General features: G+C 40.5%; 1 long non-coding RNA gene across 2 annotated transcripts in view; it reads right to left on the bottom strand.

The window, feature by feature from the left end:
• Positions 1-19196, bottom strand: part of LOC122565312 — a 151333-nt gene that overhangs the window by 53248 nt on the left and 78889 nt on the right. Inside the window, exons 2-3 of one of the 2 annotated variants that reach the window (XR_006316130.1) lie at positions 2460-2560; positions 1074-1195 (exon numbers count right to left, since the gene is read on the bottom strand). This is a non-coding gene — a long non-coding RNA (uncharacterized LOC122565312). Of the gene's footprint in view, positions 1-1073; positions 1196-2459; positions 2561-19196 lie in introns of those variants that run through there. The other variant, XR_006316129.1, reaches the window with a different exon arrangement.

The following is a 19196-nucleotide window of genomic DNA, read 5'->3' as shown; positions in this document are numbered from 1 at the left end:
AGTTCTGGTCGCCTCATTTTAGGAAAGATGTGGAAGCTTTGGAGAGGGTGCAGGGAGGATTTACCAGGATGTTGCCTGGAATGGAGAATAGGTCATACTAGGATAGGTTGAGAGTGCTAGGCCTTTTCTCATTGGAACGGCGAAGGATGAGGGGTGACTTGATAGAGGTTTATAAGATGATCAGGGGAATAGATAGAGTAGACAGTCAGAGACTTTTTCCCCGGGTACAACAGAGTGTTACAAGGGGACATAAATTTAAGGTGAAGGGTGGAAGATATAGGGCGGATGTCAGGGGTAGGTTCTTTACCCAGAGAGTGGTGGGGGCATGGAATGTGCTGCCTGTGGGAGTGGCAGAGTCAGAATCATTGGTGACCTTTAAGCGGCAATTGGATAGATACATGGATGGGTGCTTAAGCTAGGACAAATGTTCGGCCGAAGGGCCTGTTCTGTGCTGTATTGTTCTATGTTCTATGTTCTATAAGGCTGTCTCCCCTTGTCGAAGAGAACACCTCGATAGGATAAAGCTTAAAGATAAGGGTCTCCCATTGGACGTAGAGATGAGATTTTCTTTTCCTCAAATTGTTTTTAGTCTGTGAAATTCACACCCCGATGAAGCAATGGAGGCAGGGAATTTTAATATTTTTAATGCTGTTTTTAAATAGATTATTGATTAACAGGGGAGTGAAACATTTAACGGGAGAGACAGGAAAGTGGAAATGAGGTCTCAATCAGATCAGTCTTAAGCAGGGAAGGCTTAATGGGCCTAATGGCCTAGATCCTTTCCAAATTAGAATTTTGGCAGGGGATATGCTGGCAAATTTTCGCGTTGACAAAAATCCAAACCCAAATGTTAAGATCAAATCTGACTAACAGCAGACACAGTTAATTTGGTGTCTTATCACTACAAAGTCTGATCCACAAACAAGCTCTCTCATTCTTCACCTCAGCAGACACTTGGACAGAAAAGAAAACCGATGTTTCAAGTAAATCATTCAACTGACAGGGAGAATTAATTGGACACAGCAAATTTACAAATGAAAATCCTCTGTCATAATAAATGAGGGTGTAAATAATTGGTAATGCTGTGCACAAAATTTCAGAGCTGCTGAAGCTAAAAGTGCCATGATTAGTAAAACATGGAAATCAAAAGAGAGTGTTCTACAGTCGTAGGTGTTCAAACAGCTGTCTTCTAGCCCTGTCATAGAAATAAGAAAATAAAGTTGTTAATTATTGAGTAAACAATTAATTTCAAATTAAATGTTGGTCTCCAGAATCACTTGTGGTCAGGGGATAAGTGCATTTGTCTTATTTGAATGATAGTATCACAAGCACAATCTCCAATGTGCATGATTTCATTGCTTTTCCACTGGCAACATGATTGAGTAAAAATGTGCTCTGGATGAGTCATCTCTATATAAAGTTGCATTTTGTTTATATGTAAAACAAGGGTATCTCAATTTCTTTACAGAGTTTACTTTCATGACTTCAAAATAGCTTTGATTTATTCGAGTAAGTGTGTACAGCTATTTCTGGATGTATGTGTAGGTATTGTCATAGACAGGTGTCAGTGGTGCATGGGTGCTGTGCTGATCTTGTATTCAAGTGAGTGTGTTTGAGGATGAGGTGAATGAGGATGTGTCTGTATGCATGTGTGCGTGTGCACGCAAGCTGAGGGACTGCTGCATGTGGACAAAGAGGATGAATGAGGGATGAGAGTGTCTGGGATTCGAGTGTATGGGGACTAAATGCGTGGGGAGTGAAGAAGACTGTGATGGTGAAAATGTGCATTTGAAGGGAAGTAATGTGGGACAGTTAAATGTCAGTGGAGTCATAGAGATCTACATCGCAGAAAAAGGCCCTTCGGCCCATCATGTCCAGTCAAAAGCAACCACCAACCTATTCTAATCCCATTTTCCAGCTCTTGCCCTGTAATCTTGCATGCCTTAGCATTACAATTGCACATCTAAATGCTTCTTAAATGTTATTAGGGTTTCTGACTCTAACACCCTTACAGGCGGTGAGTTCTGGGTTCCCACCACCTCCAAGTGAAAAAGGTCTTCCTCATCTCTGCTCTAAATTCTCTGCCCCTTGCTTTAAATCTCTGTCCCTTAGTCATTGATCGTTCCATCAAGAGGAAAGGTTTTTTCCACTCTACCCTACCAATGTCCCTTCTAATTTTATGCATCTTAATTATGTCCCCTCTCAGTCTCCTTTGCTCTAAGGAAAACAATGCCAGTCTGATCAATCTTTCTTCATAATTGAAACTCTCCATTTCAGGCAACATCCTGGTAAATCTGCTTTGCACCCTTTCCAATGCAATCACATCCCTCTATCATGTGGATTTCAGAACTGCACAAAGTACTCTAGCTGTGACCTAACCAATGTTTTATAGAGTACCAGCATAACCTTCCCGCTCTTAAACTCTATACATGACCAATAAAAGCAAGAAACACATATACCTGCTAAATCACTTTATCCACTTGTGAGAGCTTGTAAGAGGATGGGGTGAGTGGGTGTGAAGTTTATTTGGTTAAGTCCATCATTGTCTTTCCCATGCCAACTGGAAGGAGAAAAGAATTCTTTATTAATCAATTGAATTGGCCTTAACTGCTAATGAGCACAAGGAGGGAAGAATTAGGAGCAAGAATAGACCCGTCGATTTGTTGAGCAGCAATGACATTTGACAAGGTCTGATTCTGCCATGACTCCATTTTCCTGTCTGCCTTCCATAACTCTCGACTCTCTTGTTAATTAAGCTATCAAACTCAGCCTTGAATACATTCAATGACACAAGTACTCTGCAGTCTGGGAGACGGCAGATGATTGACTGTCTGAGAGAAAAGAAATTCTCTTTCTCCATCTTAAAAAGGAGTTATCTAGATGTTTAACTCTGTCCTGTAGTTCTAGACTCCCCCAAAAGAAGAACCACTCTTTTAGAATCTACCTTGTCAAATCCTCTCAGGATCTTACATCTTTCATTACTGTGATCAGAGTTAGGCACTATAACCTTAGAAAGATATATTGGCCTTGCAGTGAGTACAACCTTGTCAAATCCTCTCAGGATCTTACATCTTTCATTACTGTGATCAGAGTTAGGCACTATAACCTTAGAAAGATATATTGGCCTTGCAGTGAGTACAATATAGGTTTACAGGAATGACACCTGGACTTCAGGAATTAAGGTATTAGGAGAGGTTATACAATTTAGGTCTATTTTCTCTAAAATTTAGAAAGTTGAGGAATGATCTGATCATAAAAAAAATCCCCACTAGTTAGTATTTTAGAAGCAGGGGTCATATTCTGAGAGTTAGAGCCACTGTTCAGGAAAGCTGTGAGGAAGCACTTCTATACACAAAGGATGGTAGATATTTGGAACTCTCATCCACATTTGTTAGTTGTTAGTTTTATCTCTGAGATAGGTCAATTATATTAACCAAAGGTAAAAGGGCTATGGGCTAAAGGCAGGTATATGTAGTTAGGTCATAGATCAGTCATAACCTCATTGAAAGGTGGAATAGACTCAAGAGGCTGATGGTCTACTCCTGTTTCGATGCTCCTGTGTTTGTCTATGATTCCTCTGATATTATTGAAACTTATCTTTCCTGTCATGACTGCAGTTCTGAATTTCAACATGCCGATGAACATCACAGTCTGCTATCTTACAGATGGGATTTGTTACATCAAACTCTCATAAACCATCGGCATATTATAATAGGCTTGGTAGCTGAACGATGTATTTCTCTTGACTGATGAAAGAGAGGGAATAAATCAGTGGCCATGTCACTCTGTAACCAATGCAGAGTCTGAATTAACTGGTTGAAACCTGTAGGTCTTTGAGGATATGAATGTTGGGAATGTGGAAAATGTGCGGTTATGGTAGGATTGGTAATGATATAATGAAAATTGAAATATTAGATGCTGAAGATAAAACTGCTCATATAATTTTCCAAACACACACACCATGATTCTGTTTGTTTGCATATTATTCATGAGAAGTAGGAATTGCTTCCAATGTTGGAATAAATCGCCCTTCTCTAGCTGGCTGAGAAAGTGGTTTATAACTGGAACTGTTGCAGTCTCTAAGGTAGAACATAGAACAACACAGCGCAGAACAGACCTTTCAGCTCTCAATGTTGCACCAACCTGTAAACTAATCTAAGCCCATTCCTCTACACTATCTCATCATCATCCATGTGCTTATCCAAGGATTGTTTGAATCTCCCTAATGTGGCTGAGTTAACTACATTGGCAGGCAGGGCATTCCACGCCCTTACCACTCTCACAAAGGTGCTCTCACAATACCGTTAGGAATTTGTGCAGAGAATAGACTTGGAACTATTGTCCTTTCTTGGGGTCCAGAATGAAAAGCAACTGAAGAAACTTAAAAATGATATTGGTGTATACTGGGTAACTAGGAACGGGCAATAAATGCTGGCCCAGCCTTTGAAGCCCACATCTCCTGAATGAATTTTTTAAAACAGCTATACTTAGGCTGAAACCTGGTCAGACTTTTATTCCTTTTAAGACTTATAACTCAGTTGTCTTCTCTTCCAGCATCAAGTTATATTCACCAACGATTTTAACAGTCTGATGTCCCAGAGCAATTCACAATACTGCTATCATTATATTGTTGCTACAATTGAGAAACCAAGGCTCAAATATCATTCAGGCAACCATTGATATTTCAATAGCCACAGTGTTATCTCTCAAAGACTTTAAACTATAACTTTAGTTCACATAGCTTTCTATCCACAGTGACCTGACTTTTATTGAATTCCATTCTGTCAGATGTTTCCATTTACAAGATTTTATTTGACAGATTTATATAAAATAATTTGTACTCATAAAGAGGAATAATATTGAATGTTACTGATGATTATCAAACTAGGAAGATTGGATAATTGTGAACTAGAATGTTTGAGACAGCAGGAGGAATCAGCTTAGTTAGGAGAATCAGCAGATAATTTTCGGTGTAGAGAACTATGAAATAATAACACTTAAGTGAAAGAACAATTAATTGAAGTATATATGGGAATGCCACCCAATACAAGTTTCTCTCTAAGCCACTCACCAGCCTAACTGGGAATATTTTGCCATTTTTTCACTGCCTGTGGATCAAAGTTCAGGAACTCCTGTATAAACAACTTTGTGGGTGTCCTTGTGCTCTAAGTCGAGAGTGTGGTGCTGGAAAAGCACAGCAGGTCAGGCAGCATCTGAGGAAAAGGAGAATCGACGTTTCGGGCATAAGCCCTTCATCAGGATCTGCAGTCCTCGCTTTCTCCTCCTTGCGCTCTCAGGCCTGCAAATGTTCAAGATGAACCTCTCAAAAACCTTCTAAAAGGCAGCCAGGGATGGACAATAAATGCTGGATTAGTGGTGCTGGAAGAGCACAGCAATTCAGGCATCATCCAACGAGCAGCGAAATCGACGTTTCGGGCAAAAGCCCTTCATCAGGAATAAAGGCAGAGAGCCTGAAGCGTGGAGAGATAAGCTAGGGGAGGGTGGGGGTGGGGAGAGAGTAGCATAGAGTACAATGAGTGAGTGGGGGAAATGCTGGTCTAGCCATTGAAGCCTACATCTCTTGAATAAATTAAAAAAAGTCAGCCTTGGAAAAACGTTGGATTTTTCCCTTTTAAGCCTTGCGGCTTAGGCATCTTCTCTTCTGACATCAAATTGCAGTTACCAGAAACTTCTAGTCTGATGTCCCAGTACAATTCAAGTGATATCAAATAAATAACATGAGGAAATATCAGGACATATGACCAAATGCTCAGTTAAAGAAATAGGCTTTATAGGAAGGAAGAGGGAGCAAAATTTCAGAGCTTGGGACCTCAGCAATTGAAGTTAAGATCACCAAATTGATGACTGAAAGTTGTTAGGATTGAAGGAGAATTCTCAGTGGATTTGGAGTGAAATGAGATTTCAAAGATAGGAAAGTGAGAGGCCTTGGAGGGATTGAAAATAAGGATGAGAATTTCTTGCTATCTCCAGTTAAAAGCAGACCTCATCCGAATTTGATGAGAAAGATTTTTCACAAACTGCATGGAAATACAGATCAAGATAACAATCAGATTGGTGGACTGAAAACAGAAGGTGAAGGCAAATATTGAAGTGAGAGGAGACTAGAGACTTTGCAATGTGAGTGAATGGTCTTTCGAAGGCACACAAACCATGATGATGTATAGCAATCAAGGCAGCAACCATCAGCTTCAACCAGAAATATTATCACAGCTTGAATGCAACAACAAAAAAGCATTTGGTCATGTCCAAATAGACATTACGATGCCCCAGTTCCCCTTTTAAATTATTGCTGCAACATTAAAAAGGAAAGTGATTTGTTCCATTATTAAATCTCTGATTTGAAAGAACCCAAATGGTCTTGTATTACATCAGATCTTTTAGAATGTAAGCACTATCATGAGATATGTAAACAAGCATCCTAAAGCTCACTAAATATGAAGATTTTTCATGTATCCCATTAAAACACAAAAGCTTTCAGTTCTGGGTTCAAACGTTCAAAAGAGAAGCACGCTGATACTTTAAAGTTGAACACTTAGAAACAAATGTTTGAATTATTATGGTAAATTCCTTTAGGAATTTGATTTTAAGGCAGAGTTTGGATTTCTAAAAGATATTGTGGTTGAGATTAAAAGAAAGAACATGTTAGTTTTACATTTGGATGTGAGTATCACTAGCTGGGCCAGCAAGTATTGTCCATCCCTAATAATCCAGAAGGCAGTTACAAATCAAATTGTGCTTGATCTTGAGATATATGATGGGCAAACCAGGTAAGGGTGACAGATTCCCTTTTCTAAAGAACATTTGTGAATTAGATTTGTTTTAAAAAAATGATAATTGACAGTAATTACTTATTTGCTTTCTGCTTCAGAACTTTTATTGAATTCAAATTTCACCATCTGCACTGTTGAGGCTTGAACTCATGTTCCCGAAAAGGCCTGCGTTTCTGACTTATTACACCACCATCTCTCCATTGTTTCCAAAAAAACCCCATCATGCCAACCTCATCCCTTGCTTGAGGCATCGTGACTCATAGATTCAACTCATCGCTGGGATGTGGTAGAGCCTGGACCGGGGATACCTGACTGCAGTCAACCCTGAGCCTGGACTCTTGGCAGCTGGCATTGACGGCAGTGGTTGCAGTGCCCGGAGCAGGGATTCCCAGACTCTTGGCTGTCAGCTGCCAGCGGCAGGGGAGTGGGAATTCCTGGCTGCAGATGGCTAGAAGCGGGAACTCTTGGCAGCAGTGTCAGGTCACCTGCTGCAGTATCCGTGCGTGGAGTGGGGACTCCTGACTTTGGTAGGCCCAGAGATGGGATTCTCAATGATCAGTGAGACAGCGGCATCATGAGGACTTGGGGTCTCCTGAGGCATCAGCATTGTCATTATTGCACCCAGAGCAGGGACTTCTTGAGGCCAACTTGTAGTGACATTGCAGAAGCCTTGGAGCTGTGTTTGAGACACCGGTAGATGAAGATGAACTCTATTTTTTCTTTCTTTCTTTTTCTTCTTTCTTTTTATTCTTTTTGTATCTTAAAATGGCGCAGATTGTGATGAGTAAACACTTTTCATTGTATCTCCCTAGATGTATGTGACAGTCAGCCAGACTCCACCAGTTGTCTGTCTCCAGTAAGAGAGCAGTCCTATGATCTTCTCAGACATGGCAACTGTACCAATGCATTGCCTTTCATGACATCAGGAAGCTACAAAGCACTTTGCAAATCCATAGATGGGAAGAGGTGTAAATTATTCAATTTGGGATTGAATGAGTACTTCATGGTGTAACATCAGACATATTTATTCATTTTTGAATTGTGAGCAAAATAATAATGCTAAAAGAAAGCATTAATTTGTACACTACAAGGTTCCACAAGTAGCAATGGTCATATCATCTATTTCAGGTATTGATTGAAGAATACATGCGTTGGTTCCTATCCAATTGCTGATCTACCCAATTTTAAAATTGTCTTTCTTGTTTTCAAACCATTCCAGATCCTCACCCCTCCCGGTCTCTAAACTTCTGCCAGCTCCACAACTTTTCAATATATCTGTTGAATACAGTCTCTTGAGTAACCGGAGTTTTAATCACTCCAATGGCATTGACCATGTCTTCACCTGCCCAGGGCCCTAAACATTGAATTACCTCCTTCAGTCTCTGCAACTCTAACTCCCCTTTTTCCTTTCGGACACTCCTTTAAATGTACTATCAAGGCCAAATTTTTAACAATCGACCCGAATATCCTCTTATGTGGCTCAGCTTCATATTTTGTTTAATATGACCGGAGTAAATTGTCTTGACTCCATGATTGTACATAATACAAGGTATTGTCCTTGGGTACCGCTCTGCTCTTCTTAGAACTGTTCTATTGGACCTTTTGCATTGACCTGAGGGCAAATTGGGAAGGAGTCTGGTTTTAAACTCTTTCCTGGAAGGTACCTCTGACAGTGCAGCTCTTCCTCAGTGCTGCTCTGGGGCAGATGGGACGTGATGTCATAAACTTCATTCGAAACAAATTTTGGAACAGGGTAAGAGAAAGTAGGGAATATTTTTACAATGATTGGAATGATTTCTAACTTTAATTTACACAATGATTTGAAGAGTGATCAAATGGAAGTTGTCTTTCCTATTCAAATGTAGTTGCCATAATCGCAGAGGACTGCTCTCTCACAGGAGAGAGACAATGAGTGGTGACTGTGGCTGTGTGTCACATACATCTAGGGAGATACAATGAAGCATTTACTCGCCATTTTAAGATATAAAAAGAATAAAAAGAAAGAAAAGAAATCAGGTAATCAGGAAGGCAAACGGAATATTGGCTTTCATTGCTAGACTGAAAAAAGAGCAGGGAGGTTCTGCTGCAATTGTACAAGGTGTTGGTGAGGCCGCACCTGAAGTATTGTGTGCAGTTCTGTTCTCCTTACTTGAGGAAGGATATACTGGCTTTGGAGCAGTGCAGAAGAGGTTCACCAGATTGATTCTGGATATAAGGGATTTACTCTATGAGGAGAGGTTGAGCCACCTGGGACTGTACTCACTAGAATTTAGAAGAATGAGAGGGGATCTTATAGAAACATACCAAATTATGAAAGGGACAGATAAGATAGAGGCAGGCAAGTTATTTCCACTGGTGGGTGAGACTAGGACTAGGGGACATGGCCTCAAGATTAGGGAGAGTAGATTTGGGATAGAGACGAGGAGAAATTGCTTTTCCCAGAGAATAGTGAAGCTATGGAATTCTCTGCCCAAGGAAGCTGTAGAGGCAGCTTCATTAAATATTTTCAAGATGCAGTTAGATGTGTTTTTGCATGGTAGGGGAGTTAAGGGTTATGGTGATAACGCAGGAGTTGACAAGGTGGATAGGTCAGCCATGATCTGAATGAATGGTGGAGCAGGCTCTATGGGTCAAATCAGAGAATAGTGAAGCTATGGAATTCTCTGCCCAAGGAAGCAGTAGAGGCAGCTTCATTAAATATTTTCAAGATGCAGTTAGATGGGTTTTTGCATGGTAGGGGAGTTAAGGGTTATGGTGATAATGCAGGTGAGAGGAGTTGACAAGGTGGATAGGTCAGCAATGATCTGAATGAATGGTGGAGCAGGCTCTATGGGTCAAATGGCCACTCCTGCTTCTATTATTATGAAACTATGAAACCTGGTCATGTGAAAGAAAATAATTTGCTATGAAAATCAGTCATTGGGTATGTGGGATTTGTAGCATCTGAAAATTAAATTGTTAAAGCATTAATGGGTCTGTCAGACCCAAAAGACCTGGGGCAGAAACTTACATTGTTTTGGCTAATTCTAAGTAGCATTGAGATTTTTCAAAGGTTTTTCCTAGTGAGTTCTCTCCTTAGAATTTGAACAACTTAGCCACATTGTCAACATAATGGGTGACACGGTGGCTCAGTGGTTAACACTGCTGCCTCACCGTGCCAGGGACCCGGGTTTGATTCCACCCTCGGACAATTGTCTGTGTGGGGTTTGCACGTTCTCCTCGTGTCTGCATGGGCTTCCTCCAGTTTCCTCCCACATTCCAAAGATGTGCAGGTTAGGTGAATTGGCCAAGCTAAAATTCAGGGATATGTAGGTTAGGTACATTAGTCAGGGGAAATGTGAAGTAATAGGGTAGGGGAATGAGTCTGGGGATGATCTTCAGAGGGTTGGTGTGGCCTTGTTGGGCCAAGTGTCCTGTTTCCACGCCGTAGGGATTCTCTGACTTTGGGCTCTGCAATTGTTTTTAAGTCAGTTTGAAAATGACTTTTAAGAGTTTTCACCAATTGCAGAAAGATAATAAAATAAACAGGTCTAATTGGCCTTTGACCTGGAAGCAATACTAACAAAAATAAAGTTCAGCTAGAAGCCACATGACCTGATACAGAGAACAAAGGTCAAGTGGGGATTTTAACAATTTCTACATCTGAGTCAACATTGGCAAGGACTTTGGTTATTTACTTGATTTTCCTTTTGCATCTTCAGAAGTTTTTTTTCAATAAATTCGACTATTGTGTTTCTTTCTCATTCTTTCATGAAATATGGACATCATTGGCATGGCCAGCATTGTGCCCATCCCTAATTGCCCTTGAACTGAGTGCTGTGCTATTTTGGAGGGAAGTTAAGAGGCAACCATGTTGCCTGTGAGTCTAGAGTCCCACATAGTCCAGACTACATGAAGGCAGAATTACATCCAGATTCTTTTCATTGCCCCAGGAATGTGAGGTGGTCTCTGAGCACTTGATTGGGTTTTCCGGCATCGAGAAGGGGTTGGACACTGAACGCTGTCCCTTTTCTCTTACATCTGACACCCCCTTCCATTATGGCAAAAGTGAGGACTACAGATGCTGGAGATCAGACTTTAGATTAGAGTGGTGCTGGAAAAGCACAGCAGGTCAGGCAGCATCCATGGAGCAGGAAAATCGACATATTGGGCAAAACCCTTCATCAGGAATGTTGATGAAGGTCTTTTGCCTGACACATCAATTTTCCTGCTCCTTGGATGCTGCCTGGCCTGCTGTTCTTTTCCAGCACCACTCTAATCTTGACCCCCTTCCATTATCCTCACATTCTATCCATTCGCCACTCATTTTTGGACCTTTGTTGATTCTGGGATTCAGCAATCACCAATTAGCTGGCAGCTCTCATGGGGTTAGAATTCTGGACCCATGGCCCTCCCCTACAGAAAGTCCAAAGTTGTCCACTAATATGGAGGGAATGTGGGTGTTTTCTGCCAATCCTCCAGTCATCAGGTGCATACTCTGTCACATAGATTAAATTCCACCAAGTTGGTTCCAACACATTACAATCCACAGTCGCCTTTCTGTTCTCCAATATCGTTCTGTAGCTGTGTACCCTTGGAGATTGGCATTACAGCACACAGTCTCTGAATTGGTGTCTGTGCTTCTCTGTTGTTTACATGGCAGTTAGTAAGATTAGTGTAAGAGCAGCTGTTCTGGAGATGGTTATCAGCAGAAGCAGATGTTGAGGTGATCCTCTGCATAGTGATCATGTTGCCACCTTGTTTATCTATACTCTGGAACTGGACTGGTTCCCCATAAGTTACCCACCCAGGAATTATCTGGACCGATAGCAACTATTCAACAGAACTCGATGATAAGGTTTTGAAGATCCAAAAGGGTTAACAATACAAACTAACTTATACGTCAGCAAGAATGCCCAAGCAGATATCCAAAAGTGACCCGATATGAGAATTAACCTTAAGGTGAACCACAGGCATTGGAAGGTCATTAGGTTAATCAGTACGAAACCTTGAATACAACAGCTTAAAATTATATCTTCTTTGCATTTAACATCAGTTCAAAGGTCATAGTATACGCTTATGCTTTGCTATGTATCACTGACTGAGAATTTAAAGGGATACCACGTAATTTCAAGCTGTTTCCTAATTCAGTCCAGAAGATAATTTAATTCTGTGAGTATTTTACTTCACTGGAGAATCGTTGGCATAGTAGCTATGTTATTGAGCAATTAATATAAGAAGCCAGGCTAATGCTCAGGGAATCTTCGTTCAATTTCCACCACGCAGCTTGTTGAAATTAAATTTGATTGATTAATCTAGAATAGAAAGTTAATTTCAACAGCACCATCATGAAACTAACATAAAAACTTATTAGGTTCACTAATGTCCTTTCAGGAACGAAATCTGCCTACCTGGTCTAGCCTACATGTAACTCCAGGCCCACAATAGTGTCGCATGGACTCTGAAATGCCCTAGCAAGCTACACAATTCTAAGACAACTCGCAATAGGCAACAAATGCTGTTCCTGCTCACTTTCAATTTATTGATCATTTTAACCCATCACAGCACGATTAAGTTCCATGACATCAGTTACCAAAACAAAAGACATTTCTGCACTCAGTCTTCAAATTGTATTGCTCAGATCATTCCTGATGAAGGGCTTTTGCCCAAACCGTCGATATTCCTGTTCCTTGGATGCTGCCTGATCTGCTGTGCTTTTCCAGCACTACTCTAACCTCACTCAGATCAAGTCAGGTGGTTAAAAATAGCACCTACTTTGTGCACAGCATGGAATATTTATCAGTGTTGCAAAGATCTGTGTTTATGTAGAGCTGTCAAAACCACCCAAAATTGTGATTTCAACATGTGTCAATTGAGCCATATGAAAACGAAATTTGTGGTTAGTCGGAATACAAACAAAATTAAAAGTTTGAATAGAAATGATCTAAATCTGCTGTATCCTTTATAAAGTAGCATAAAGTAGTAAATAGGAGAGAATTGGGATGGTCAATGGGTTAACTTTGACAGTATATTGGACTTAAACAACCCTATATTATGAGCGCAGTGGTTATATTTACATAACCTTCATCAATGCCACAGCTGCTCTTGGAGTTTGCCTTTTTTTCCTCCAGCCACTGGTATTATTGAGGTGATAGATACCACTTTCCTGTGTTTGACATTCTTGTGTATGAAGTGCATCTGGAGCATGTCAGGCTTTAAACATAATCTCGGTTTTGAAAAGGTAACTGAATACTTGCGAATCCATTCCCAAAACGGAACTGGATGTGTTAAAAAAAGTTAGCACCATCTGCAATCGTTATTTAACTGTAGCTTTGTCAAATCTATTTATAATTCCTTTTTAGAAACTTTGGGCCAGTTTATTCTCCTGAAATATAGTAGTTTGGACCCTTTGAAACAAGTTAAGAAGGGAATGTCAAATCAAAGCAAAAGCTTTCAGCATCAATTCTTTTCAATATCCAGTTATAACAATGAAACAAGTGATCTTATGTCGAATAAAATCTTCTGATTAAAGGATAGTGCCACCATACTGAATAGTTACATTGGAATACTTTCAGATAAATGTTATACATCAAAATGTTAAGATAATATTTTCAATGAATAATGTTGGAAACATTATTATACAGAGATGGGGTTTAATTAACATGCAGCTGAGCCTCTGAGGTAGGTTTCAAAATCAATTGTCATGGGGAAGACTTTGCTACAAAAATGGAACTAAAACAGCTCAGACTGCAGAGTTCTGCTACACAAGCATCGTGTGCATAATTTTAAAAGGTAAAGTCACCATAGACTTACCAGATCATTGCACTGCTCTCTCAACAGAGAGTGATGACTGGTGGAGGTTTAACTTGAGGGTGACCACACCTCAGGGGAGGGGGAGAGGTTGAGAAGGAGATTCCTCCATTGCGACCTCAGCTCGTATGGGAATTGAATCTACACTGTTGGCATTACTCTGCGTTATAAACCAGCTGTCCAGCTACCTGAGCTAACCAACCTGCATATAAACTTAATAAATACAGTTGAAGGAAATAACATGCTGCCTGGATTGAGCTTCTCTGAGCACATGAACCCAGACTACAGCAGTTATCACGCTATAGGTTTAGAAAGAGACAAGCAATCATTGCGTGTATTTTGTTTTAATCAGCTGGCTTACAAAAAGCAGTAGCTCTTTCAATGATAACCATTGACTTGCTTTCCTAACCCCTCCATCTGTCTCAGTTTAACAATTCTCAGTTCCATCAATAAATGCATAACAAAGTCAAAAGATGAGTGAACACCCACACTACATAGAGATGAAGAGGAGATTTTTCTCAGACAGTAGTGAATCTGTGGAATTCTTCACTCACAGGGGCTGTTGCATTTGGGTTGTTAAGTATAGATAGATTTTTAATCAGGAAAGGAATCAAGTGTTACAGGGCAAGGTAGGAAAGTGGAGTTAAGGATTTATTAGATCAACCATTGAACAGCAAAGCAGACTGATTGAGCTGAGTGGTTTACTTCTGCTCCTATATCATCTGGTTTTATTATCTGAATACAGACTGACCTTATTTCAAAAACAGCAGCATCATGTCCCTAAAGTATAGATGACTTAAATGCTTACATTAAAATAGTAGGATGAAATTCAACAATGGGGCAAAATCAGTCTGATTTCAACATTCACATAATCTTATGCTGATGGATCAGAATCCAAAATTACTTTTTTAGACCTTTCACTCCAAAATGTACTGTTTTATTACAAAATAAAAGAATGATAAACAAAAAGAAAAGCAAGCCTGAAGATACAAATTCAGTGTCTGGCTAGCAAAGTTCTTTCTGAATTGGAAAGACAGAATGTCACAATTGTGATTCAGGGAACCCTCAAATAGTGTTAGGTGGCTATATATAAGACTAGTTCATGTTGGGACTTACTATAGACCCTCTCAACTGAAAGCCTCCACAGATATGCCTGTTTGCCCTTTAGAAATGTACAAAAAGAAATTATAAAACTAACTGCACCACTTGTCTCTGTGGGTGGCATGGTGACTCAGTGGTTAGCACTGCAGCCTCACAGCGCCAGGGTCCCAGGTTCGACTCCAGCCTCGGGCATCTGTCTGTGTGGAGTTTGCACATTCTCCCAGTGTCTGCGTGGGTTTCCTCCGGGTGCTCCGGTTTCCTCCCACAGTCCAAAGATGTGCAGGCCAGGTGAGTTGGCCATGCTAAATTGCCCGTAGTGTTAGGTGCATTAGTCAGGAGCAAACGTAGAGAAATGAGTCTGGGTGGGATACTTTTCAGAGGGTCGGTGTGGACTTGTTGGGCCGAAGGGCCTGTTTCCGCACTGTAGGTAATCTAATCTAATCATTACAAGCTGGATGTCCATGTGTGGACTGGAGTGCTGGGAGGGTCACTGAGTTCATGTGGGTTTGGGAGAAAAGAATCCACAAAGAGAAAGAATTCTTTTTGAAATAATCTTGTTACAACCAACTGGGTGAACAACTGAGGGGAGCTAGTTCGACTCTTCATATCTGGAAGTTTGATAATTTGAGGTATCCTGTCTGGATATCCCAGGGTTTGCTCTTAATAAGAGAAAACAGAGAACAATCACTAAGAGATTTGACTACGAACAAGACCATACACATTGGTAAAGATATGCACAGATAAGGCAGAGGAGAAACATGGAAAGTGAAATAGATTTGGATGGATTTATGACCCTAATTTTCCCAGAATGGCAAACCAAAAACACCTAATAAAGAACTATATATGCTGGAAATCTGAAATAAAGACAGAAATAACTGGAGAAGTGCAGCAGATATGGCAATATCAATGGAAAGAAAGTACGGTCAATGTTTTGGGTCCAGTAACTCTTCATTGGAAGTGATTGTAGCTATTAAGAGGTGGTACATGGTTACTCTTGGCAGTGTAGAGGAACAGAGGGATCTGGGTGTGCAAGTAAATAGATCCCTCAAAGTTGCCACCTAAGTGGATAGGATTGTTAAGAAAGCATAGGTGTTTTGGCTTTCATTAACAGGGGGATTGAGTTTAAGAGCCGCAAGGTTTTGCTGCAGCTCTACAAGTCCCTGGTGAGACCACACTTGGAATATTATGTCCAGTTCTGATCGCCCTACTATCGGAAAGAGAGGGTGCAAAGAAGGTTTACCAGGATGCTGCCTGGATTGGAGGGCTTGCCTTATGAAGAAAGGTTGAATAAGCTCGGACTTTTCTCTCTGGAGAGAAAGAGGAAGAGAGGAGATCTGATCGAGGTATACAAGATAATGAGAGGAATAGATAGAGTCAATAGCCAGAGACTTTTCCCCAGGGCAGGATTGACTGATACAAGGAGTCATAGTTTGAAGATATTAGGAGGAAGGTATAAAAGGAGATGTCAGAGGTTCTTTACGCAGAGAGTTGTGAATGCATGGAATGTGTTGCCAGCGGTGGTGGAGGAAGCAGAATCATTGGGGATATTTAAGCAACTGCTGGACATGCACATGGATAGCAGTGAGTTGAGGGGTGCGTAGGTTAAGTTAATATATTTTACACTAGGATTAAATCTCTGCACAACATCGTGGGCCAAAGGGCCTGTTCTGTGCTGTACTTTTCTACGTTCTACCTAACCATAATCCTTTATACCAACTTTTCCCAGCTACAAATAATTCTGAAGAAGCGTCACTGGACCAGAAATGTTGACTCTGCTTCCTCTCTTCACGGATGCTGCCAGACTGGAGTTTCTCCAGAAATTTTTATTTTTGTTTAAAAGGAAGTCTTGTCATGATGTTTAAATTATTGATCTTTCATGATATCCAGTCAAGGAGAAATTCATATCATCAATAATTCTAAGAACATCACTTAATGGGTTACGATGATTACGGTACTGATAGTAGTAAATTTTTCACCTGACAGAGTCATAGAGGTGAACAGTACGGGAATAGACCCTTCGGTCCAACTCATCTATGCCGACTAGAAATCCCAATCTAATCGAGTCCCATTTGCCAGCACTTGGTCCTTATCCCTCTAAACCCTTCCTATTCATAAACCCGTCCAGATGCCTTTTAAATGTTATAATTGGACTAGCCTGCACCACTTGCTCTGGCAGCTCATTCCATATACGCACCACCCTCTGCATGAAAACGTTGCCCCTTAGGTCTCTTTTATATCTTTCCCCTCTCACCCTAAACCTATGTCCTCTAGCCCTGGACTGCCTCACCCCAGGGAAAAGACCTTGTCTATTTATCCTATCCATGCTCCTCATGATTTTATCAACCTCATTAAGGTCAGCCCTCAGCCTTCAACACTCCAGGGAAAATAGCCCCAGCCTATTCAGCCTCTCCCTATAGCTCAAACCTTCCAATCTTGGCAACATCCTTGTAAGTCTTTTTTGAACCTTTTCATGTTTCACAACATCCTTCCAATAGGAAGGAGACCAGAATTGCACGCAATATTCCAAAAGTAGCCTAACCAATGTCACGTACAGCCGCAACATGACCTCCCAAATCCTATATCCAATACTCCGACCAATAAAGGAAAGCATACCAAAGGCCATTTAAAAGTAAATGACTTAGGTCATTCAGAAACAGTTGAATGTACAGACAACCAAGCGTTTAAAATAATAGAGCCTGGAGCTAATGTAGTTGTAACTGCAGTACTTTATTGTAAACTGTGGTTAAAGAATTAGAAGGTGTGATGACATAATTACTCAGACTTGAACAAGACTGCAGACCTGTTTTATTTCATTTCACCCGAATCAAGCATAGTCTGACCCATGTAGATCAGTAATCAGGAACAATTAGCGTTTTACTGCTAATTTTCTCAGAAACCTGTGATGTGTGTATAAACCAGGACGATGATATAGACACTGCAGAAAGTTGTTTCATCCCCAGTTGGATCTTTGAAACACAAGCTGTTGAATTATTTGCTCCATAGTATTACCTTTTTGTTCATGGCCACTCTATTCTAAGATTTTGCCACAGTACCAAGTATTACTTTCCTAAGATATCCACAATGGGAGGTTTACAATGAAAGATAGAATAACTTGCATTGAAAAATGCCTTTCATGGATAATGGGCATTCATGCCATTTTCTACTTTACTGTACACTACTCCGCATAAGATATACCATAGTTATTTGGATTCTTCTTCAGTCAGATATCAGAGGTTTATGTAAGTAGCAAGTATTTACAAGGCGATTATATCACAAACTTACACATACACTCTGTGTTCTGTGCTTATGAATGTAATCTTACATCTTTGCAAGATCATGGCAGAGTAGGCTCGTCCACTTCATCCATTCTTCTTCCTTTGCTTTTTACTCCTTTTCTCATTTAACCTTTCCTATTTTTTAAAATAAGTTTTAGTATATTCTTTAGTGTTTTGTTTTGACTAACCCATCTTCTGGAGAGAGGCAGCAGTGATAGCAGTATTGGGATTGTTGGATTTGGCAGTTGGCTGGACATTTTGTGCGAGACAGTGGCTGGGGGCCTGAACCCGAGACACTCAGTGAATTCTTGATGCCCGATGTGTGGACCGTAGGTGAGGATAAGGCCAAGCATGGATGGCACCTGGATTGGGACGTTGGTCTGAGATCCCAGGAGTGAGCTCAATCTGATGAACTGCAGCAACGATGAGAGTAGGGAAGATCAAGCCAGCACAGGAAAAATGTGCCAAAGTGAAGGAGATCAAGCCCTTGTAGAAAGTGCAGTCCCAGCATGGCTAAGCACTTGGGAAAGACTGCAATGGTTGAACATTTGCTTTACATCTTTATTTTTTACACTACACCAACAGTGACTGTAATGTTTAACTTAGTTCATTATTTCTTTCAACGTCATTCTTAAGTTTTTGTACCTAGGTAGTCCTATCTGACATGGCGTGTGTGTGCTACTTTTGTAGTTCAATACATGTGACAATAATGTCTAAATCTAAACATACACACACACATATACACACACATTCCTGACTAAAGATGAGGTGAGTAACTTTATTCCAAAATGTCACATGTCATGATGTCATGCACCTATGTGGCCTGTAATCTATACCATAGTATAACTGACCCATTGCTTCACAGCCAAAGTGTATTTCTGAAGTGTGGTCAGTGCTGTAATAGTGTTGGGAAGATCACATAATGGTATTATCACTGGACAAGAAATATAACGACCAAAGATAATGATCTTGGGCTGAGAATTCAAATCCCACAAAATGCCAGCCGGTGAAATTTAAAGTCAATTGATTAATCTGGACCTGCAAAACTCCCAGAGATTCTGACCATGGAACTACAATTTATTGTTGCCAAAATCCATCTGAATCACAAATGCTCTTTAGGGAAGGAAATATACCACCTGCCTACATGTGACACAAATACATATGAGAGATAACCTGCTGCAGTAAAGTTGATTAAGAAGTATTTTCCAGAACACAATAACCCTGTTCTTAACAATGGTGT

The sequence above is a fragment of the Chiloscyllium plagiosum genome, chromosome 2, assembly GCF_004010195.1.
Source record: "Chiloscyllium plagiosum isolate BGI_BamShark_2017 chromosome 2, ASM401019v2, whole genome shotgun sequence".
Taxonomy (NCBI): domain Eukaryota; kingdom Metazoa; phylum Chordata; class Chondrichthyes; order Orectolobiformes; family Hemiscylliidae; genus Chiloscyllium; species Chiloscyllium plagiosum.
The sequence above is the reverse complement of the archived record's forward strand: the minus strand, read 5'-3'. Positions and strand labels throughout refer to the sequence as shown.